The sequence below is a fragment of the Macrobrachium rosenbergii genome, chromosome 11 (assembly GCF_040412425.1).
Source record: "Macrobrachium rosenbergii isolate ZJJX-2024 chromosome 11, ASM4041242v1, whole genome shotgun sequence".
NCBI lineage: Eukaryota > Metazoa > Arthropoda > Malacostraca > Decapoda > Palaemonidae > Macrobrachium > Macrobrachium rosenbergii.
This window is the reverse complement of record NC_089751.1, coordinates 49,778,117-49,803,116: the sequence shown is the minus strand read 5'-3', so window position 1 is coordinate 49,803,116 and position 25,000 is coordinate 49,778,117. Positions and strand designations below refer to the sequence as shown.

Below are 25,000 nucleotides of genomic sequence, written 5' to 3'. Positions count from 1 at the left end.
ATTAGCTCCAGATTGCAGCGTCGAAATATAAAACAGGCCATTCTCTTCTTCCCTTGGCGTAACTGTTCATATTTGCATATTATTATTGAAATGAGCAAATATTCAAATGGATCTCTCCTAGAATGCCATTAGCGTGCGAAAAGCGAGCTGTAGCTGGAATTAGTGCCTATAAGTGATGAAAGAAATGGGAAAGAGTATAGAATGTTAATAAATACAGAAAATTCAACAGAGAGAGAGAGAGAGAGAGAGAGAGAGAGAGAGAGAGAGAGAGAGAGAGAGAGAGAGAGAGAAAATATGGAAAAGTAAACAGTAGACAGAATTAAGATGAGGGTACAGTTCTTCCTAAGTTTTATTTAACTAAGCCCAGTCAGCGATTCAGTTATTATTATTATTATTATTATATTATTATTATTATTATTATTATTATTATTATTATTATTCAGAAGACAAACTCCTATTCATAAGGAACGAGCCCACCACAGGTACCACTGACTTGAAATTCAAGCTTCCACAGACTCTGGTGTTCATTTGAAAGAAGTGTCAGAAGGTAATGGGAAATACAGAAAGCAAAGCTCAGTTGTTATAAAAAAAGATAATCAATAAAGTAATTTATCTGGTGCCACTACGATAAAAGATTTCACTGCCTTTGGTGGAGCTAAGAATTACGTAATAATTTTCCGTACCATCTTTTCGCTCCGTTTAGTGCGCACAATTGTCGATAAGATAAGATAAGCACTTTGGACCTTTTTTTTTGTAACTTTGAATAACCGGACTTTCATGAGATTAGGGTTCAACATGTGACTGTGCTACGGTCTTCGAGCTGATTACATTGAATGTCTCTGCTGTCTCGTGGTACAGTTGCCGCGTTTGGTGGGCCATTATTTGAATTCACGAATATTACGTTTTCCGTAGCGTCACCCGAATTATACTGTTATTGGGTGGATTCATTTCCTTTTTGTAAAGTTTGGTGAGTGGTCTTTGGTTTTTTTTTTTTTCTTGTGGTGTTGGTTAAGGTACCTCTTCTATGTGTGTCTGTCCGTAACACTAGTCAGAGCCAGGATTATTAGGTGGTAGCACATTTGGCTTTTTATGTACACCACATACCTGCACAGTATATATATATATATATATATATATATATATATATATATATATATATATATATATATATATATATATATATATATATCATCATCATCACCACAAAAAAAAAAAAATAAGAGGCAGGGTGTATGTCTGACAAGTTTCGACTTTTTTCCAAGCCACTAACGTTAATGGCTTGGAAATAAAAGTCGAAACCGGTCTGGACCTACACCCTGCCTCTTATTTTTCCACCTGTGGTGATCAGTGATAAACTAATCGCGTGTTAATGTGATTATAATTATACAGGTATATATACATGTTTACATATGTTTTATATATATATATATATATATATATATATATATATATATATATATATATATATATATATGCACTGAAATATGAAATGTATATTTATTCTTTCAAAAGAATTGGATATACAGTAAGATATGGAGTAAGAGTCTTTGAATCATCTGGCATGCATTACTTTTTTCCTAAAGTATCATTTGAGCGCGTTTGAAGGAAAGTGCAGAGAAGGATTTATTTTCTTTTTAAAGTAACTATGTGGGAAAATGAACTATGTATTTTTTCATTTTGAAGTTATGGTAGGGGAAAATGAATGATGCATTTTCGCTTTAAAAGTGGCGTTTTGGGAAAATGAATTATGCATTGTCATTTTTGAGTGACGCTTTGGGAAAATGAATTATGTATTTTCTTTTGAAAGTTACGCTGTGGGAAAATGAATTATGCATTGCATTTTTGAGTTACGCTATGGGAAAATGAATTATGTATTTACATTTGAAAGTTACGCTGTGGGAAAATTAATTATGCATTTTCATTTGAAAGTTATGCTGTGGGAAAATTAATTATGCATTTTAATTTTTGAGTTACGCTATGGGAAAATTAATTATGTATTTTCACTTGAAAGTTACGCTGTGGGAAAATGAATTGTGCATTTTCATTTTAAAGTTACGCTGTGGGAAAATTAATTATGCATTTTCATTTTTGAGTGACGCTATGAGAAAATGAATTACGTATTTTCATTCGAAAGTTACGCTGTGGGAAAATGAATTCTGCATTTTCATTTGAAAGTTACGCTGTGGGAAAATGAATTATGCATGTTAATTTTTGAGTTACGCTATGGGAAAATGAATTATGTATTTCCATTTGAAAGTTACGCTGTGGGGAAATGAATTATGTATTTTCATATGAAAGTTACTCTGTGGGAAAATGAAATGTATTTTCATTTGGAAGTTACGCTGTGGGAAAATGAATTATACATTTTCATTTCTGATTTACGCAAGACACTGCAATCTCGCAAGAATGTTAAAGTTGCTAAATTCCTGTCTTTTTCTTGTGGAGAAATAACTAAATCATATTTCTATATCCAAAACATTCAGAGATCATAGTTAATAATCTGTGTTATTTTCCGCGATGGAAGGTTGGGGATGGGGGTGGAATGAAAATATTTCTTGCTATTTCCAGTTCATTAGTTTTGTCACTTTTTTTTTTTACCGTCAGTCATGCAATGTCAGGATTCAGTTCGTATCGCAGAGGCCAGTGGGACTGGCAACCGGTAGCCTGTATCCAGCCCAGACCGGAAAAAAGAAAAAAACAATACAGGAGAGGGATGGAATATTTGTGATGTTTAACGAGAGAACTGCGATCACAAACATTCTAGAGCTATAGAAAATACCAGTCACTTTTTACCAGACACGTACGCAATTTCATTGACTACAATGCCCTCTCAGCTCCTCAGTTTTGTCACTACCAAGCCTAGTTCCAAATCAAGAAAGAAATGAGGCTGTTTTGATGCCCTGCCGAAATTCGATCTCAGGGTCGGGGAGTACAAAACTAGGTAGCGATAATTACCTGCCCACTCATGTGCAAAAGGAGACAAGGAAACAATATGTAAATAGGAAATACATATCTAACGAGCGCAGCGAAGAATGCGCACATGAGAGAGAGAGAGAGAGAGAGAGAGAGAGAGAGAGAGAGAGAGAGAGAGAAGCAGGAACACGCAGTAAAGGGAATCAAGTAGAAGAGCCGAGAAAAAAGAGGCCCCCGAAGGGAAAAGAAGTTATGGTCAGGCTATCGATAAAACGGGCCACGTATCCCGGTAAAACAAAGCCCTTTGTGAACCGACACTTACGGGCGCAGTAGCCGCCCATAGTAGGCGTTTAATACTAAAAAGATGCTGAGGGAAAACTTTAAAAGCTTCCGTGATTTGGTGCTTAGAAGGGTCTAGTCTAGTTCGACCTTTGGTTGTTTTACGAGTGATTTTGGCTGTGAAGGCTTGCAGTCAAGTTCTCTGAGGTGTGTTTGTATTGATTTTTAAGTGATAAGTCTATTTACTGTATATCCTTTGACAGTAATGCGTCTTTTATGTACTGTGTTCAGCCAGTCTGTGACTCTTGATGTTGATTTGAGAGATGGTCTCATATCCATACATACATGCATACTTATATATATATATATATACAGATATATATGTGTGTATATATATACATACATATATATATATATATATATATATATATATATATATATATATATATATATATATATATATATATATATATATATATATATATATATACATATGTATACTAAGAAATCACAAAAATATTCACGTGATTTTGTTTGTTAGCTGAAGCCGCAGAAAAAGCTTGAGAAGAAACGACAGAGTGCCAAGTACTTGCTTGTATTTTAACACATCTTCGGGGCACAAAGATATGTTAAAATACACGACAGTATTTGGCACTCTGTCATTTCTGTTCAAGCTTTCCTTATATATATATATATATATATATATATATATATATATATATATATATATATATATATATATATATATATATATATATATATATATACATATTACATTTTAGTCATCTTCCCTTGTAATTGTCGGTGACAATTTTTGTTGCAATTGAAATCATTCAGATTGTTTTAATTGAAACGTCGTATTCCTTGTACAGTACCGCAGTTATTTATTATTATAATTTTTTTTTTTTGCTGATGTAAGATGCGAAGTATCTATATATATATATTTGTACGTAAACTGAATAAATATTTTTTTATGTTATGGTTAAGTTTAACCAAGTAATGATAATAAATTTTCGATCATGTAATCTTAAATGAACTTTCAAATTTCGCTTTTGTGAAGTAGGATTATTATTATTATTATTATTATTATTATTATTATTATTATTATTATTATTATTATTATTATTATTGATGTGAAACAAGCATAAAGGGCCACTGCATTGCAAAGGAAATTTGCGCAGAATTGAATGCCCTCTTGTGAACAAAATAGACACTGAAGATGAAAATAAAATGAATGATCATTCTTTATATATATATATATATATATATATATATATATATATATATATATATATTTATATATATATATATATATATATATATATATATATATATAATATATATGAATATATATATAGTAGATTATATATATATATATATATATATATATATATATATACAGTATGTACATATATAAAAATTTATATATATAAATATATATATATATATATATATATACTATATATATATATATATATATATATATATATATATATATATATATATATATATATATACACACACATATTTATTTAAGTATAAAAACAATAACACAATGCAAATGAGCAAGAGCAGTGTCACGTGACACTTAGCAGCTTCCCTTGAACTATAATAATGAGAGTGGCTTTTTGGGATGAGGTTATGTCGGGTCTATATCTTTCCTAAACTTTTAATTACCAGACCCCAAGATCGCTGCTTAGGCCAGCATGGGAACTGAACCTGGGACTTCTTTCGTGTTTGGAAAGAATGCTATCGTTCATACTTTCCACCCTCTCCCAACAATTGTATCATTGAGCAAATGCGAGATTTTCCTCCTGTTACACCTTTCAAACCCCTTTTTACTCTCAGTTTCCCTTTCAGCTCTGAGTGACCCCATAGTTCCCAGCGCCTGGCCTATGGCCCTGATTTCATAGTCCATTCCATTCCTGTTTATTGGCGTTAGGACTTATCATTATGCAGGTTGCTGCGACGCACCGAATGGCATTAAATGTGGCAATGAATAGAGGTGCATGAGTTGTTCCATTTTTAGAATGGGCGTGGCTTGCTTGCATTAAGAACGCGTGTTAGTGTAATTGTGGCGTGAGATCAGCTTTCCCGCAGATGAGGGCGGCCCATTCGTTACATCCTGATGTCCTGTGTCACGGGTCTCTTTGGGCATTCCTCGTGCCTTTTGTACTTCTGACACGGGACAGGTGTGATGGGGGTTGGGGGGCCGGGGTTGGCGGTTAAGGAGGAAGTAGGAATAACTCAGGTGTCCTCCATGCAGTCAACTAAAAAGAATAATTTTACGCATTACCTTGATTGTTGGAGTCAGGTGCGAATGAGTTTTGCTTTCCGTCGTGTGCTTCAATTGCATTTGTGTTAAGGGATTGTAGGTGCACCTACCCGCTACCCCACGCCCACCTGATGAAGGAGTCGGGGAGGGGGGAGGTAGATTGCAAGCCTTGTTTGGTTTGTTCATACTTATTGTATTGCTAGTATATATATATATATATATATATATATATATATATATATATATATATATATAAATATGTATGTAGAGTATATATATATATATATGTATATATATATATATATATATATATATATATATATATATATATATATATATATATATATATATATATATATATATATATATATATATATATATGGCTATGTGTGTGTGCTTTCTTGGGCAAGTTTTAGTGTTATCGACAGTTATATTTACCTAAACCAGAATATATTTTCTAACTGGAACAGCCCTAAATTAAATACATTACATTTTCAGGAAACAATTATTTTTCTCTGGACTATTTTCCACGCAATTCTGGTGGCTAGGGCAGACACACGAAGAGACAGACAGACGAAGAGACAGATGGACAGACAAGCGGTGAGACAGACAGATGGACAGACAGACGAAGAGACAGATAGTCGGACAGACAGACGAAGAGACAGATAGTCGGACAGACAGACGAAGAGACAGATAGTCGGACAGACAGACGAAGAGACAGATAGTCTGACAAACAGACGAAGAGACAGACAGTCGGACAGACAGACGAAGAGACCGACGGACAGACAGAACAGACAGAAGAAGAGACAGACAGATAGACAGACGGACATACAGGGGAAGAGACAGACGGACAGAGAGACGAAGAGGCAGACGGACGGACAGACGAAGAGACAGACAAAACAAACAGACAGACGGAGAGACGGGGGTGGGGGGGGCCAGACCCAAAGCCAAGAAGACAAAATCTCCTCCACGGCCGAGGTTTAAAACGTACTCCATATTGCTTCTCATTTTGGAAGGCTTAGATCTCGGTTGTTGACGGGAAATGCCTTTGCGGTTGGCAGAAGTTGAAGAAGATTCTCTCTCTCTCTCTCTCTCTCTCTCTCTCTCTCTCTCTCTCTCTCTCTCTCTCTCTCTCTCGCTGAAAAAAGAATTCGTTGGTTTTTGCGATTAGAGTCTTCTTGAGCGATGAAAAAGGCACAAGCTAAGCCGCTGGACAGGACGCAAGTATATCTATAAAATGTATAGATTGATTTATATATATCTCTGTACCATTTGTAGTTATCTGTGCTATCTGTATACCTACCTCCTCCTGTTTACTATTGTTCGTGTTTGTTTTAAAAAAAAAAGTCATGCTTTCCCCGCGATAAACATTCTTTTATCTGTAAAGTATTTACAGCAAATATTTTGTTATAGAAGAATTTATTGGTTATGTTGTATGTATGTATGTATGTATATATATAATTTATTATATGTATGTATATATATTTGTCTAATATATATTTAAATATATATGTACGTTATTATATATATATATATATATATATATATATATATATATATATATATATATATATATATATATATAATCACAAGATATATACAAGAAACGGATTCACTGTGTAGCTCACCTATTTTCGATAATAATGTTTAAGCGGCAAAATATTGGTGAAATTTCAGCTCGGCGTTTGCAAAAAGAAAAAAAAAAAAAACATTCTATTGTTGGAAGGTATTCGAAACTTATTTTTTTCTTTTTCTTTTTTTTGCGGAACGAGAGTGACGGTACTTGACGCGTTTCATATGGCGACGCGTCGTGTTCGTGTGAGAAGGCCGCGATTGTCGGTGTCCGGACAGAGGGTAGTTTAGTATTTCATACGGCATAAATGTTGAATGGTCCTTGTCTCAGAGGAGAATAGCGGTCCGTGTTATCCTGTGCTGGGTACAAAGACCGCATATTTTATATATATATATATATATATATATATATATATATATATATATATATATATATATATATATATATATATATATATATATATATATATATATATATATATATATATATGTATTTATGTATATATTATATTTACATATATATATATTCGTTGGAGCAGTTTATTAATTTGTAGCTACTGATTTAATTTTTTTGCAAAGTGATTAGTTTTGATTTATTTGATTACTGTGAGAAGAAAATATTAAAACATTGGCCCACTACACAAGTAAACACATTTATGCATCTGAAAAATAATAATTTCCACATGAATAGGATTCATCTTCTGAATAACAATAATAATTTCCACGTGAATAGGGTTCATCTTCTGAATAACAATAATTTCCACATGAATAGGGTTCTTCTTCAAAAATTATAATAATAGTAAGTTCCATATGAACAGAGTTCACCTTTTGAATAATAATAATAATAATAATAATAATAATAATAATAATAATAATAATAATAATAATAATAATAAAAATGGTGAAGCAAATCCACAGCTATGTATATGTACATATATTTTTAAGATTTATCTTTAAATATATGTGTACATATACATAACTGTGGATTTGCTTCTGCATTTTAAGACTCATGCTACTAAGAGTATTTTTTAATAATAATAATAATAATAATAATAATAATAATAATAATAATAATAATAATAATAATAATAATAATAATGTAACAGAGAGAAGAGGCTCAGAAAATTCCCATTGAAGGCAAATTAGCCTAGTTAACTATACAGTTAATTTAAACAGCTGTATTGAAGTCGGAAAGACGAAGGCAGTGGCGTACGGCCAATTCAAATGGCATTACATCCTCTCGAGCCTTGCAAACACCAGCATCAAAACTCTTCCGGGAGGAACATTCCCAGTTTTTTTTAACAGTAGAGGGTATGAATTTTCATTGACTCGAAGCAACTCGAGAGATGACAGTGAAATTCCGAGTAATATGACGATGAAAAACTGCATCGATGAGGTGTGTGTGTGTTATATTTTAATTGCATATTAAATGGGAAAAGTGGCTTGCGGGCAGTGATGAAGAAAAATTAACGCAAGATAAGGAAGTGTAGGGAGATTGGTGAGAATTAAAGTGAAAACGAAGACTTGACGGAAGAAAATACAGTTCCGTAAACAAAGGGAAAAGAAAATAAGATCACGAAAAACAAGAAGATAAAATGCAAAGAACTGGTTTTAGCTGAAGGGATGAAGTGAGAAGAAACGAGGCGAACGGGAGGGATGGAAAGGGTTGTGTAAGAAGGGAAGAAGGGAGTGAGAAGAAACGAAGTGAGGGGGGCGGAGTTGGAAGAGAAGAAGCAACGCAAACACCAACTCCTTAGAACTTGGATATTTTGGAGCTTTAAAACTTCCAATGGACGGAGGAAGTTTGCTCAGCCAAAAGGCGGGAGGGTAGCCGGGGATTTTTGGCGGATAATAAGAATGATGACGGCGGATTTTACTACCGTTTTTACGTCGTCCAAAATATCTACGTGGAGAGGGCTTCGTCATGTGTATTATTGCAGAGGCCATTGGCACTGGCAATCGAATACCTCTGAGTAGCCCTCACCCTGTCAAATTGACCTTAAGCCAAAAGGAGTCTTCCCGCAGGGGGCTAGTGCCGTCAGTGCAACTCATGCGGTGCACAGTAGGCACTATAAAGTTCTTTGCAGCGTGCCTTCGGCCCTTAGCTGCAACCCCTTCCGTTCCTTTTACTGTACCTCCTTTCATGTTCGTTTTCTTCCATCTTACTTTCCACCTTCTCCTGTAAGTAATTTTATGTTTGGCTGATTTGAAACACTAGGTAGATGGTTTACGGTAAACATTTATTGAAGTTAATTTTACAACAGTGCAGTAATTTTATTCTGTAAGGAACAGTATGCTTCAGTGGTTCACTGGTTTCCCCAGGACAGAAGATGTTGAAAGGCAAGGTAACGCTAGAATTACTTAATATCTATCCTGTAATTCCAAAAAGTTAAGCAAGGCAGTCGCATCAGATTTTTGAGGTGCACCTTGAAGCTTGAGGAGTTGGAGGAATTATTTAAAGAGTGTTGCCCCTGAACTTTGTTCAGTTTCGACACTGATCCGTGGCTTTTTTTTGGGGGGGAGGGGCCCATAGATCCTGTGTGGTAGGGTTCCTGGTGTTCGTAGATCTGCATCGTGTACATGCAGTATATTATATATATATATATATATATATATATATATATATATATATATATATATATATATATATATATATATAAAAACAATTTAACTGTTGCTGGCAACAAAATTACAAAGATAAGACACAGTTAGAATAGTTGTGTGTAAAGTTGGCCTTTTTTTTTTTTACAGCAGTCAGTACCTTGAAGGTCGAATCCCTCTGTACAAAGACTCATGTGATCTATTCAAGAGACAACATTCTTCCAGTGGCGAAAAAAATGAACGATCCGACCACTGAAAACGTCACTGGACTTCTTTCATGGCAGTTTGTGTCTATCTTTAGTGTGCACTTGTGTTTTGAATGATCTGGGCCACTATCATCTTTTTTCGAAATTTTTGAGGGATGGGGAGAGGGGACGGGGGAGGGAATTTCAGACCCAAATTTCACGCCTGATTTGCCACCTTAAGAATTTTCGTCCTTTTGCAAGTTGCCTGGGCATCTAGCCAGTGTCAACAAGCAGCCCTGGTCGCTTTCCCCTAAGGCTTGTGTGTGTGTGTGTGATTTTGTGTTTAATGATCCTCGCAAGTCTCGTGAAAGGGGCCGAATTGAGTTTGAGGAGGTCCATCCTTGGCTGGACCTCAAAATGGCTGGGTTTGTTTATTTCCCGTTTTTAGTTTGGGGTCGCAAGTGTAGACTTTATTAGCTTGGGGTTGCAAGAATGGAGTTTATTCCCTATTCCTAGTTTAGGGTCAAAAGAGTAGGTTTATTCTCTGTTTTTAGTTTGGGGTCGCAAAAATATTGTATTCCATGTTTATAGTTTGGGGTCGCAAGTGTAGATTTTATTCGCTGTTTTTAGTTTGGTAACGCAAAACTACAGTTTACTCCCTGTTTACAGTTTGAGATCGGAAGAGTAGAGTTTATTCCATGTTTTTAGTTTGGGGTCGCAAGAGTACAGTTTATTCCCCTCTTAGTTTGGGGTCGCAAGTGTAGAGTTCTTACGGACTGACGAACTTAAACTGCTTTGAACAGTGACAGGTTAGCATCTCTCTCTCTCTCTCTCTCTCTCTCTCTCTCTCTCTCTCTTTGAATGACTAGCGTTCGACCCCCCGAATCTGCCTCTGAGGGAATGATATGTGTTGGTTCCCTAAAATTCAAGCATGGCCCTGTTGACCTAAGGAGAGATTTCTCCCAGGCTGTTAGTCTTCTGTTGTAGGTCGCGGCTGGGTGAAGAGAGATGATAAAAGAAACGTTATACATCTTTGGATAAAACCGTTTAAAACGCACGCACACCCATACATACATACATACATACATACATACATACGTACATACATACATACATACATTCATTCTTTCTGTATTTCCCTTTACCTTCTATTACTCCTGCCTAATGAACACCATTTTCTTTGGAAGCTTGAATTTAAAGTCAGTGGTCCCTATGGTGGGCTTGTTCCATATGAATAAGTTTCATCTCAGAAATAATAATAATAATAATAATAATAATAATAATAATAATGATTAAGTGGTATTATAGATTGTGTAGATGATATAAAAAGTCGCCATTTTTAGTATTTATGGTTATTTATGCCTCTGCGTTCCTTAAAGTTGTATAGGTAGTAAATATAGATAGTGCATTACTATTTGTGTGAGTTTGAATACTTTTGCAAAGAGGCGGATGGCCCCTGCTTACTGGGTACGTAGGTTACTTAATGTGGAAAGAAGATATAGTTTTTTCAGTACTGGATTTTTTAAATAGTTAATAACAGTCTATTTATTTAAAGTTTATAGCATCTCTTAGTGTAAAGAGATTTTGATGCCGGGTGATTCGGTCTACGAATATTTTGCCCTAAATAACTTTAAAAATAGAATGACTGTTTTTTAACAGTTCAGTGGCAGTGTTAAGTATATTACTGTATGGCATGAGTTGTTGAATCATCTCGATTAAAATCATAATGTTATCATCAATTATTGCCTATATTTTTCCCGCCTCCGTAAAATATTGATCGAAGAATTCTCTAGTGCAGCTATTTCCTACTTTAGTTAATGACCTTATCTTGGCGATACAGTTATTTTTGGAGCAGGAAGTGACTAAAAATACCTCGCCATCGATCCGGCCATTAAACAAGGTTAGAGTATCTCAGTTTGAAGATGGGGAAGCGTGTGCGTAATATTTAATTGGCGGTGCGGAGGTTACGACGCCTTTCTCGATTGTGGCAGAGAAACGAGGACTCGTTCACTTGTCCTTGCAGCCTTTGTGCGCTGCGGAATAGAATAGACATGCTTTTTCCTCCATCGATTTTCGGACCGTAGAGACGACCGCTCAGTGGTATTGTTCACCGGTCTTTTTATATAAAAGTCTGCGCTGAATTGCAAGTAGGTATGGATGGCGTCGACGGTGGGTAGGGAGATTTAGGCCTAAGGTTGATATTCTCTCTCTCTCTCTCTCTCTCTCTCTCTCTCTGTCGATGTTGCAAAGTTTGTTCATCTTTCATTACGCGGCTCTCTCTCTCTCTCTCTCTCTCTCTCTCTCTCTCTCTCTCTCTCTCTTCTCGGATGTTTCAAAATATGTTCATCTTTCTTTGCATGGCTCTCTCTCTCTCTCTCTCTCTCTCTCTCTCTCTCTCTCTCTCTCTCTCTCTCTCTCTTTCTTCGGACGTTTCTTTACTCGGAAGTGTGTGTGTGTGTGTTTTCGCGTTCGGTGTCAGGTGATTGGGTTTTGTGCGGTAATGGGACGAATACACAGCTTTGAAAGCGAACTCTGCGGAACTCATTAGTAGTCTTTTGTTTCAGGAAGACGCCCTTTTAATATTCATGAAATATTCTCGGTCGCTTCGAAGGCGGCACTGAAGTTTAATCCACTCTTATAGGAAGCGAGTTAAGGGAGGTGAAATAAAAATACCATTTTCCTCTCTCTCTCTCTCTCTCTCTCTCTCTCTCTCTCTCTCTCTCTCTCTCTCTCTCTCTCTCTGGATGTTCCTTCGGGCCAGCCCTAGGAGAGCTGTTAATCAGCTCAGCGGTCTGGTTAAACGACGGTATACTCAAAGTATGTCTCTCTCTCTCTCTCTCTCTCTCTCTCTCTCTCTCTCTCTCTCTCTCTCTCTCCAGTGCTGCAAAGTAAATTAATTTTTCTTTAGGTATCTCTCTCTCTCTCTCTCTCTCTCTCTCTCTCTCTCTCTCTCTCTCTCTCTCTCTCTCTCTCTCTCTCTCTCCGGCGTCTTTCTATTCACACTTTGAAGAAGGGCAAATGAATGAATTTCAGTAGTTAACATCAAACCGCTCCTACTCAATTAATGATGAATTTCATCATTTTCCATAATTGGTGCAATTCATTATGGAGCCATGCATTTGTCAACAGTCTCATAGAATATGTAGTAATCAGCGTGTTAGAATTAAAATTCCTCGGTTGAAATTTTTGAAAATATATTTCCTCTGTAATATTTTTACACATAATCTGTGCTGGATTTCCAGTAGATTTTTCAATCACGTCAATGCGATTGTTTTTTTTTTTAATCAGCGTTTTAATTTTATTTTGTGAAACGTTTCGTTTGTGGAAGGATGTTTTAGATAATGGTGTGCGGGATTTTAATAGTACAGATATCCTTTCCACTTATGACTGGGATGTATTATGAAAACGCACACATACACTCTGTATATATATGTGTATATACATGTATATATCATATATTATATAATCAATATATGTGTATTAATATATATATTATATAATGTGTACATATATATATATATATATATATATATATATATATATATATATATATATGTATATAATTTATATACTGTATATAATGTATGTTATATATATAATATCAATTTTTACCCACTGGTGCGTTAAAATGCGTCCACTGTAGTCCTGAGTTCTTGTCTTCGCTGGTTGGAGCCCACGAGACGACGAATTTATTATCAACTGAAAAATTCCCCTTCAGTAACATATATGAAAATATATTATTTCCGGGGTAGAGCGAACTGGATATTAAAGGACGTTTGTAATTACTGATTGAATATGAATCACGGTGATGTGATAAAAAAGTCATATATATATATATATATATATATATATATATATATATATATATATATATATATATATTATGCATATGTATATATATAATCTCAATCCTTACTCACTGGTGGAATCAGAAAGCTAAAAGCGATGACCCGCATAATTTCGATTAGAGGCCGCTTCAGGAAGCAACGAAAAACTCGCTCCCGCTGTGGGGTGGAAAATTTGTAATTGAATGCACGAATCCTAAGAGGGATTAGTGATGGAAAAGCCTTCAGGCAAGGGGAGAGGGAGGGAGGTCCTGTTGTCATTCCAATCAAAGGGCGCCACTGACACCACTGAAATCGACGCTCCCGAAAAAAAGGGGTTATTGAAGGAACGTAATGGGAATTGCTACTCATTCCGACTGTGGAGGAATGAAGGATTTAGATGCGAGACGTCTTTGTACAGAAAGTATTGTGACGGAGGGATAATTATTCCGCATGCGTCGGTGTTAAAAAATCAGGTGTATGAGTAGGAAAACCGGTTAACGGTCAAAGGACTGGCTCAGAGTGGCTTGAATGGACTCGGAAAGCAGTCCATTATTTATTATTTTAGTAGATGAAAGCTATTCTTATGAAACAACCACACTTAAGGGGCCATTGGTGTTCATTTTAAAGAAGTAACAGAAGGTTACAGGAAATACAGAAAGCTCTTCTTAAAAAAGAAAAATAGATTAACACTAAATAAATATATAAAACCGTAAGTAAATAATTAGAATGCCAAGGAGAATTCTGTTAGTACTCATTGACTCGAAATTCAAGCTTCCAAAGAATATGTTCAATTTAAAGAAGTAACAGAAGGTAATAGGAGATAAAGAAAGAAAAGATCTCTTCTTAAAAAAGAAGAATAAATTAACACATTAATAAATAAATGGATAAAAACGTAAGTAAAATATTAAAATGCAAGAAGAAATCTATTAGTACTCGGTAATGATTATGCTTGGTCTATATTTACGGCTCACCAAAGGAGCCATTGACCGGAAATTCAAGCTTCAAAGAATATGGTGTTCTTTTTAAAGAAGTAACAGAAGGTAATAGGAAATACACAAAGATCTCTTCTTTAAAAAAAGAAAAATAAATTAACACATTAGTAAATAAATAGATAAAATACGTACGTAAATTATTAGAATGCAAAGGAGAATTCTGTTAGTACTCACTGACTTGAAATTCAAGCTTCCAAAGAATATGGTGTTGATTTTAAAGAAGTAACAGAAGGTAATAGGAGATAAAGAAAGAAAATATCTCTTCTTAAAAAAGAAAATAAATTAACACATTAATGAATAAATAGATAAAAATCGTGTAGGCAAATTATTAAAATGCGAGAAGAATTCTATTAGTACTCAATAATGATTATGCTAGGTCTATATTTATGGTAGTTTTGCACTCTGCTGTCCCCCCCCCCAAGTCCCGATACTCTCTCTCTCTCTCTCTCTCTCTCTCTCTCTCTCTCTCTCTCTCTCTCTCTCTCTCTCTCTCTGTTCCCGCGGCTCGTCAGAAACATGCGGAGACACACCCTGGTTATACACAAGAGCATTTGGTACACCTTAGTCATTTGTCCCTTTTATTGCATCGTTGCTAAGCTTTTCACAATTTCGTGAAAAACAATGTGTAAGAAAAATCCTCAATTATATAGTAAATATATTAGTATGTAAAATTATCAAGGACTTTCGAACACTTGAACGGTGTTCCTCATCAGTGCTAACGTTATATATATAATATATATATAGACAATTATGTATTTACTATATAATTGTGGATCTTTATTACACACATTGCATCATATATTATTATAATAATTATGCTCATCCATTTCAGGGCTCGATAACTTCCAGTGGGAATGTCATGCACGGTGCAGGGCTCGTGTTATTTATTAATTGATTCATTTGCATCGTTATTTATTTGCCTATTGTTTATTAATTTATATTTACTCCCATTGCTCTTTCCCACTCGTCTCGGGCATCCTTTGCCGTCAGCTCTCCTAAAAGCAGAGCCATGCTGGTGGTACAAATGCAAGAGAATTCGGATGAAATGCAGTTTAGTTCCATTGCTCGCCCCGGAATTGCTCTCCCCTTTACAAAGACGAGTTACCGAGGGGTCGGGGGTGGGGGCGGGGGTGGGGAAGGGGTAGCCAGTGACTGGCGTTTATTGTGAGTGGGCATGACCCTCCACATTAGAATTTACTGCCTTGGGGACTCTCATACTCTAATGAACTGAATGTCTAGCCTAGTTATTCGGGTGTTTACCCGAAGTATATTGTTTTAACGTTTGTAGGAACACACACACACACACACACACACACACACACACACACACACACACACACACACACACACACACACACACACACACACACACTGACGCAAAAAATCTTGAAATCGGCTGTCAGATGTCAGTCGCGATTTTAGCCTTAAATCTTGCCTGAATTTTTATATTTAAATCGACGCGGCATAAAAACACGACGGAAAAATTGCTTATTACGCTCTACCAATGAAATATCCACCAGTATTAACATTGATATGTATAGAAACAGAAATAGACAGGTGATTTAATTGATCAACAAACCTCAGGGTATTATCGTTTCTTAGGCAAAAGGCCCTGGATCGTTTAGGGTCATCTTTCGAAAGAAGCGGTCTCAAATGCCTTTTACTTTATACGGGAATAAAGGTCGTCCCTGGAGAATTTAATGTTATTTGTGTATGTATGTATGTATATATATATATATATATATATATATATATATATATATATATATATATATATATATTTGTTTATATATACATATATCCCTTACATTAACATTCTTTATACTTCAAGTCTGGTTGTGTACAACTGAATTACAACTTAGATCCCGGCAGAAGATCAGAATCGAGCATTCAGTCAAAACGCCGATGTTTGCTCTAGATATTCAGTGTGCCTCAGACGGAGGGGGCACAAATTTCGTCCTGAGAATAAAATTTGCAGTCCATTCATTTCTCATTTTTAGTTTTTTGTAAATGAAAACTATTGTGCCGGCTTTGTCTATCCATAACCACTCTTTCTGTCCGCCCTCAGATCTTAAAAACTACTGAGGCTAGAGGGCTAAAAATTGGGAAGTTGATCATCTACCCTCCAATCATCAAACATACCAAATTGCAGCCCTCTAGCCTCAATAGTTTTTATTTTATTGAAGGTTAAAGTTAGCCATAATCGCGTGTCTGGCAACGATATAGGATAGGCCACCACCGTGCCGTGCTGAAAGTTTCATGGGCCGCGGCTCACTCAACATTATAGCAAGACCACCGAAAGATAGATCTGTTTTCGGTGGCCTTGATTATACGCTGTAGCGGATGTACAGAAAACTCGATTGCGCCGATGAAACTTCAGCGTATTTTTTACTTGTTTGTTCGTAGGTTCTAAGTGGGTATTAACGGTTTAATTGACACAATAAATTACGGGTAATTTAATGTGCAATGCTTTTTTTTGAGTGAGTAATTAGATGGGCGTTGACTTTGCAGTGGTTATCGCTTTTGTTAATTCCACGTGTTTTTTTTATTGATTATACTTTTTTATTATTGGACCACCTGCGTATTGAAACCTTTGGTTTTGTTTTTTGATGTTCTCACTAGCTATTGTTTTATTGGGTTAACAATAATGATAATAATAATATTAATAATAAAAGTCATATTATGCTGATAGTGGCTTGACCTTAAAATGGAGAAGCAAATCCAGTTATTTTAACGGTACAAATTTATTTAGCTTTATTTTTAAATATATTTGTAAAGTTACTTAGCTGTTGATTTTCTTTTCAATAATAATAAATAATAATAATAATAATAATAATAGTAGTAGTAGAAAAATAAAGTCCGCAGTAGTATGTATGTACGAGTATATTGCTATATAAAGGAAGCTTTAGCCAACTTGGTCAGTTTGCCTCTTCAACCAGAATGTGCATAGAAATGATAATACTCGTACATTTCCTGTATATAACAGTATACTCGTACATACATACTACTGCGGACTTTATTCTTCCATTTAAGATCACGAGAAGGTGATGACATCAAATAATACTAATAAAGTAACAATAATGATGATAATAATGATATAACAGTTATTCTACCTTTCTGCCCTTCCATTCTCCTCGCAACACGTAGGAGGCCTTTAGGCATCCCACGTTAAAAACGTTACCTTCCTTGCGTATGAGACGGTAAGAAAATCTGGCAGACTTTTTCCCCCCTTTTGGAGCCTTGTGTGTGTGTGTGTGTGTGTGTGTGTGTGTGTGTGTGTGTGTGTGTGTGTGTGCGCGCGTTTGCGTGCGCGCGCGGATGGACACAACAGCAGTATCAGCAGAGGTGGCAGACGGAAACGTGCGGGCGGTGTGAAGCTTTTGTTGATTTTGCAAGATAAAACGCGACAGGGGAAGAGGGGGAGGGGGGATTAGGGAGGAGGGAGTTAAGGGGGCAGAGGGACCTGTCCTCTTCTTTTCCCTTCCCCCACTCCCTTGCCCCCAACCTCCACCTCTATCTCATCGGGCAGATGTAATCGATACCTGGGGCACACTAAACATTGTCAGCAGAAAGACTTCCTCAAAAGCGCACTCCTCCAGGTCGCCCATCACCCCAATCCTCCTCCTGTTCTTCCTCTTCCTTTTCTTCTTCTTCTTTTTCTTCCTCCACCTCCTCCTCTTCTTCTTCCTCCTCTTTCCTCCTCCTCCTCTTTCTCTCCTCCTCCTCCTCCTCTTTCTCTCCTCCTCCTCCTCTTCCTCTTTCTCTCTTCTTCTTCCTCCTCATCCTCCTCCTCATCTCATGGTTATCCTTTTATGTTAGGCTTAATTGAGCGAGCATACGTAATTCTCTCTCTCTCTCTCTCTCTCTCTCTCTCTCTCTCTCTCTCTCTCTCTCTCTCTCTCTCTCATTGTCCTACGTTCTCGTACGTTATTCCTCCTTCCTCGTCCGTTCCCCCTAACCGCGTTTAACCTCGTCTGTCCTTTCCTCATGCCATTAAGGTCACTCTTGACTTTTCAATGGCGACCCGAGGTGACATCAGCTGCAATGCCGTCGATTTATGTGCTTGCTTAGACTCAGTTCATTTACCGTTGTCCAAGAGAGAGAGAGAGAGAGAGAGAGAGAGAGAGAGAGAGAGAGAGGGGGGGGAAATAATAATAAAAAACTAAAGATAACAAAACTTGAAAAAGGAGAGAGAGAGAAAAAATATTAAGAACATAACAAGACTTAAAAAGGAGAGAGAGAGAGAGAGAGAGAGAGAGAGAGAGAGAGAGAGAGAGAGAGAGAGAGAGAGAGAGAGAGAGAGAATGGAAAAATAATAAAAGCTAAAGATAACAAAACTTGAAAAAGGAGAGAGAGAAAAATAATAAGAACTAAACATAACAAGACTTGAAAAGGGAGAGAGAGAGAGAATGGGAAAATAATAAAAACTAAACACTTCAAAACTTAGAAAAAGGAGAGAGAGAGAGAGAGAGAGAGAGAGAGAGAGAGAGAGAGAGAGAGAGAGAGAGAGAGAGTAATATAAACTAAACACAGGAAAACTTAAAAACAAGGAGAGAGAGAGAGAGAGAGAGAGAGAGAGAGAGAGAGAGAGAGAGAGAGATTTCGCAGGGAATGTTTTCTTCAAAGTTTCTGGAAGTCCACGCTTCACGATTGGACAGGGGAAATCAGTTAACATTGTTTGGTTGTCTAATAATTGTTTGTTGCAGCAACTTTCTGAATTTTGGTTGACAATCGAAATGTTTCGCCCTGGCTGGGAATGTTATTCCATTGTACTTGAGAATAAAATAATGTTTGGTGTTTGCTGTTCATAAATATTTGTCTATTTACGTATTATGAGGGAGTTATTCCTGTTGGTAATTAAAAAAATTTTTTTTTGCTTAATGTCTTTATTTAAATTGGTTGATATATACCTGCTTCATTCATTTTTCATATATTGCCCAAATATTTTCGGCAATCGTTCAACATATGTTGCCCAAACATTTTCGGCAATAATTTTTCATATATTGCTCAAACATTTCCGGCAGTCATTTTACGTATGTTGCCCAAACATTTTCGGCAGTCATTTTACATATATTTGCCAAACATTTTCGGCGATAATTTAACATACGTTGCCCAAACATATTCGGTAATAATTTTACATATATTGCCCAAACATTTTCGGCAATAATTTTACATATATTGCCAAAACATTTTCGGCAATCTTTTAACATGTATTGCCCAAACATTTTCGGCAATCATTATATATATATTGCCCAGATATTTTCGGCAATCGTTTAACATATATTGCGCAAACATATTTGGCAATCATTTTACATATGTTGCCCAAACATTTTCGGTAATAGTTTTACATATATTGCCCAAACATATTCGGCAGTCATTTTACATGTATTTCCCAAACATTTTCGGCAATCATTTTACATATATTGCCAAAACATTTTCGGCAATAGTTTTACATATATTGCCAAAACATTTTCGGTAATAGTTTTACATATATTGCCAAAACATTTTCGGCAATTGTTTCATATATATTACCCAAACATATTCGTCAATCATTTTACATATATTGCCCAAACATTTACGGCAATTATTTTACATATATTGCCCAAAAATTTTCGGCAATCGTTTAACACGTACTTTATTGCCCAAACATATTTGGCAATCATTTTACATATATTGCCCAAACATTTTCGGCAATAGTTTTACATATATTGCCAAAACATTTTCGGCAATAGTTTATTCGTCAATCATATATTGCCCAAACATTTTCGGCAATAGTTTTACCCAAAATATATTTTATTGCCCAAACATATTTGGCAATCATTTTAAAATTGCATTTTCGGCAATAGTTTTACATATATTGCCAAAACATTTTCGGTAATCGTTTCATATATATTGCCCAGACGTTTTCGGTAGTCGTTTTACATAATATGCCCAAACATTTTCGGCTGTCGTTTCAAATATATTACCCAAACATCCATGTGGATACATATGTAATGTATATGTACTCATTTATAGGAACTAGTATAGTTCATGCTACATACTGTAGTAATAATAATAATAATAATAATAATAATAATAATAATAATAATAATAATAATAATAATTGTTATTATTATTATTATTATTATTATTATTAGTAGTAGTAGTAGTAGTAGTAGTAGTAGTAGTAGTAGTAGTAGTAGTAGTATTGAGAGAGAGAGAGAGAGAGAGAGAGAGAGAGTGTTCCGCAAATGCAACTGACTAATCTCAATCTTTGCAACCCCTGTGGGAGAGATAGAGATTCATAATCGTAAAATTGCATGACCGTCGAAGCCATGCAGTTTTTGGAAGAGACATAATGGAAATGCTTTTTGCAGTTGTTTTTTCAACCTTCACTCACCTTCGACTTTATTATATTCATTTAATCGGTGGTGCCATCAGTGCACCTCATGGGGTCCACTGTGGGCATTACTAAAGGCTCTTTGCAGCGTCCCTTCGGTCCCTAGTTGCAACCCCTTTCATTTCCTGTACTGCACCTCCATTCATATTATCTTTCTTCCATCTTGCTATCCACCCTCTTCTAACAATGATTTCATAGTGCAACTGCGAGGTTTTCCTCCTGTTACACCTTTCAGTCCTTTTTACTGCCAATTTCCCTTTCAGCGCTGAATGACCTCATAAGTCCCAGTGCTTGGCCTTTGGCCTGAACTCTGTATTCCATTCCATTCCAATATTCATTGAATATGAAGGTCACCGTGAAGCTTAATTGGCACTAACTTTCTGGAGGTGAGCAGATATGAAATGGTCATGAATGGATGTTATGTTGGATGTAATGCGACGGATATGTGTCCTTCGTAATTGGGTGAAACTCACTGCACATAGTAACATGTGGAGGGAATATTAAGAATTCATAGCAAGGTCCCAGAGCGAGAACAATTCGAGAAGAAAGTTGAAGGTTTCAAGAGCTACTTGATTCGAATGTTTTTTTTTTTTTTTTTTTTCACTGGTACTGTACTTTATTTGAATGTTTTTTTACTGGTATTGTACTTTATTTGAATGTTTTAAACTGGTACTGTACTTTATTTTAATGTTTTTTTTCACTGGTACTGTACTGTATTTAAATGTTTTTTTACTGGTACTGTATTTTATCAAAATGTATTTTTTACTGGTATTGTGCTTTATTTGAATGTTTTTTTTCACTGGTACTGTACTTTGTTTGAATGTTTTTTTTTCACTGGTACTGTACTTTATTTGAATGTTTTTTTTTTCACTGGTACTGTACTTTATTTGAATGTTTTTTTTTTCACTGGTACTGTACTTTATTTAAATGTTTTTTTTCACTGGTACTCTACTTTATTTGAATGTTTTTTTCACTGGTACTGTATTTTATTTGAATGTATTTTTTACTGGTACTCTACTTTATTTGAATTTTTTTTCACTGGAACTGTACTTTATTTGAAATTTTTGTTATCACTGGTACTGTACTTTATTTGAATGTTTTTTTCTTATTTGAATTTTTTTTTCACTGGTACTGTATTTTATTTGAAGGTTTTTTTTCACTGATACTGTATTTTATTTGAAGGTTTTTTCACTGGTACTGTACTTTATTTGAATGTTTGTTTTACTGGTACTGTACTTGATTCGAATGTTTTTTTTTCACTGGTACTTTTAATAAAGTTAGATGTCTTTTAGTTTGAAGGCTTTTATTTATTTCACTGTTACTGTTACCAGTGCTTAATTTTTCACTGGTACTGTTACTGGTGTTTATTTTTATTTCAAAGTAAATTCGTGCTTATGATTAATCGACTTAGTTTGCTTAAAGTTTCGTATTGGAGTCTTTACCCATGGCCTAACACACACATACATCAACACGCGCACAAACACACACACACACACACACACACATTATATATATATATATATATATATATATATATATATATATATATATATATATATATATATATATTTGTATTTGGGTATATATATCAATAAGATACACATACATAAGTAAGTTATACATGTATATTATATATATATCATTGCTTCGTTAGAATCCAAGAACTTTTTTTTTTTACATCGGCTAGCTAGATTTAAAATAAACAAAAGACTGGGAACAAGATTGTTCTTTCCTGCACTTTATCTTTCACAGATCTCCACTCACCTCTTGAATCGTCTCTCGTAGTTCTCATCCAAGTATTTTGGGTCTTCCAACTCTTCTGGTGCCCACTGGAGCCCAGCTGACACTTGTACGAAGGGCATGTCAAAGTTATCTATCCTCGTCTCCCTTCAGAAATTCAAGCGAAGATGCAATGCATTACTAACTTAATACAATTCTTGTATTTCAGTAATTTACTTACATTTTTATCTGTTTGTTTATTACTTTGTTCAGTACTTTTTCTTTTTTAATAAGTGATCTCATCTTTATGTATTTCCCATTACCTTCTGTTACTTCTTTCAAAGGAACACAATATTCTTTGAAAGTCGAAAACCAAGTCAGTGGCGCCCCTGGGCTTGTTCCATATGAATAGGGTTCGCCTTCTGAATAATGATAATAATAATAATAATAATAATAATTTTAATAATAATAATAATAATAATAATAATAATAATAATAATAATAATAATCTTGGCAGATTTTTTTTTCTTGAGACTCCCAGAATTAGGTTCTGCAACGGTCGTCTTTAGTACCTGCAACAAAAATAAAAATAAAAATGCCCAGAAAAAGAAATGGGTGGAAAAAAGTTTCCTCGCTGCCGCAGGAGCGCAATTCATTTGTTTAAAAATAAAAAGTCAGATTTTTAACGTTCGAGCTCTTAACTATGCAAAGAAACTCAACAGAAGCTCTTTCCCATGCAAAGTGGACAGATTGTATTACTTCGTTCTTTCTTGCCTAATATAAGAAAAAGAAACTCTCTCTCTCTCTCTCTCTCTCTCTCTCTCTCTCTCTCTCTCTCTCTCTCTCTCTCTCTCTCTCAGCGAAGCAACAGAAGAGAAATCTCTCTCTCTCTCTCTCTCTCTCTCTCTCTCTCTCTCTCTCTCTCTCTCTCTCTCTCTCTCTCTCTCTCTCAGTGAAACAACAGAAGAGAAAAAGTTTCTCTCTCAGTGAAGCAACAGAAGAGAAAAAGATCTCTCTCTCTCTCTCTCTCTCTCTCTCTCTCTCTCTCTCTCTCTCTCTCTCTCTCTCTCTCTCTCTCTCTCAGTGAAACAACAGAAGAGAAAAAATTCTCTCTCTCTCTCTCTCTCTCTCTCTCTCTCTCTCTCTCTCATGAAATATATGAAATGTAAAAAAAACCCATTTTTTTCAAATGCCTTGCAACCTTCCGATTCGTAGTTTCCTCCATGCTCTTGCCCTCTTTGGCTACAACCCCGGTAGTCGAACATCTACCATTCTTATAATTCACCATTTTACTATACAAGTCATTAACGATTTAAGTCCCCATTCTCTTTTTTAGTCATATATTCATAGCTTTATTCTTTTTTCTACTCAAATATTCATAGTTTTCTGCTTTTCTTTGTGGGATCAAAGATTAAAGTCCTTTTGCGACATGTCATTTTGGGGGTTGGGGAACAAATAACTCGAACTTGACCCCTTTTTTTTTTTTTTAGCCATTTCAGCCTTAAAAGGATATAATGGAATTTAGTTTCCACCTTGTTATTTTATGTTAATTTTGACATCTTTATGAGGCTTTGTTAACGTGTCTGCTCTTGAGTGCATTCAGACATTCACTGAATACAACAATATTTATTAGGTCCAGCCACTTCTATTTAGTATGCCCGGCCGCTTCTAAGTATACTCTCCCTCGTAGGAGAGTAGTACCGTTAGTGCACCTCACGTGGTGCACTGTAGGCATTACCTAAAGTCTTAGCCGCGGTCCTTTCGCCCCTCCGCTGCAATCCCTTCTATTCCCCTTACCGTACCTCCGTTCATATGCTCTTTCTTCCACCTTACTTTCCTCCACCTTCTCTTAACAGTTGTTTCGTAGTGCAACTGCTTTGAGGTTTTCCTCCTTTTACACCTTTCAGAAATTTTTGTTCTCAGTTTCTCTTTCTTTTTCCTAATTTTTACATTCCATTGGCATTCTGGGTATGTTCTCCGTTGTACGAGAATATACTAGGGCAGTGGTTCTTAACCTTTTTCAATGTATGCGTCCCTTTCAAATGAGCGGTCAGCTCTTGCACACCCTGAATAGCTGGAATGAAAAAAAAGCTAAATTACAAAGTTGGTAAGATGTGTATTAATAACAAAACCCACATTTTTTTGTCTTCATTCAATTGTTATTTATTTTATTTTGTTTTGCTTAATTTTTATTTTTTGCAGAAAAAAATAACATGCGTATATAAAAATATATTTTGCTTTAATTATTCATAGGCATC

At 35.5% G+C, this 25,000-nt stretch overlaps 1 protein-coding gene across 2 annotated transcripts in view; it reads left to right on the top strand.

The window, feature by feature from the left end:
- The window catches only part of LOC136843436 (neuronal calcium sensor 2), a 988,260-nt gene that overhangs the window by 214,019 nt on the left and 749,241 nt on the right, over positions 1-25,000 (top strand). Inside the window, exon 1 of one of the 2 annotated variants that reach the window (XM_067111913.1) lies at positions 814-967. The exons of the other annotated variant lie outside the window; for it this stretch is intronic. The gene's annotated coding sequence lies outside the window, so the exon portion shown is untranslated. Of the gene's footprint in view, positions 1-813; positions 968-25,000 lie in introns of those variants that run through there. 2 annotated transcript variants of the gene reach the window in all.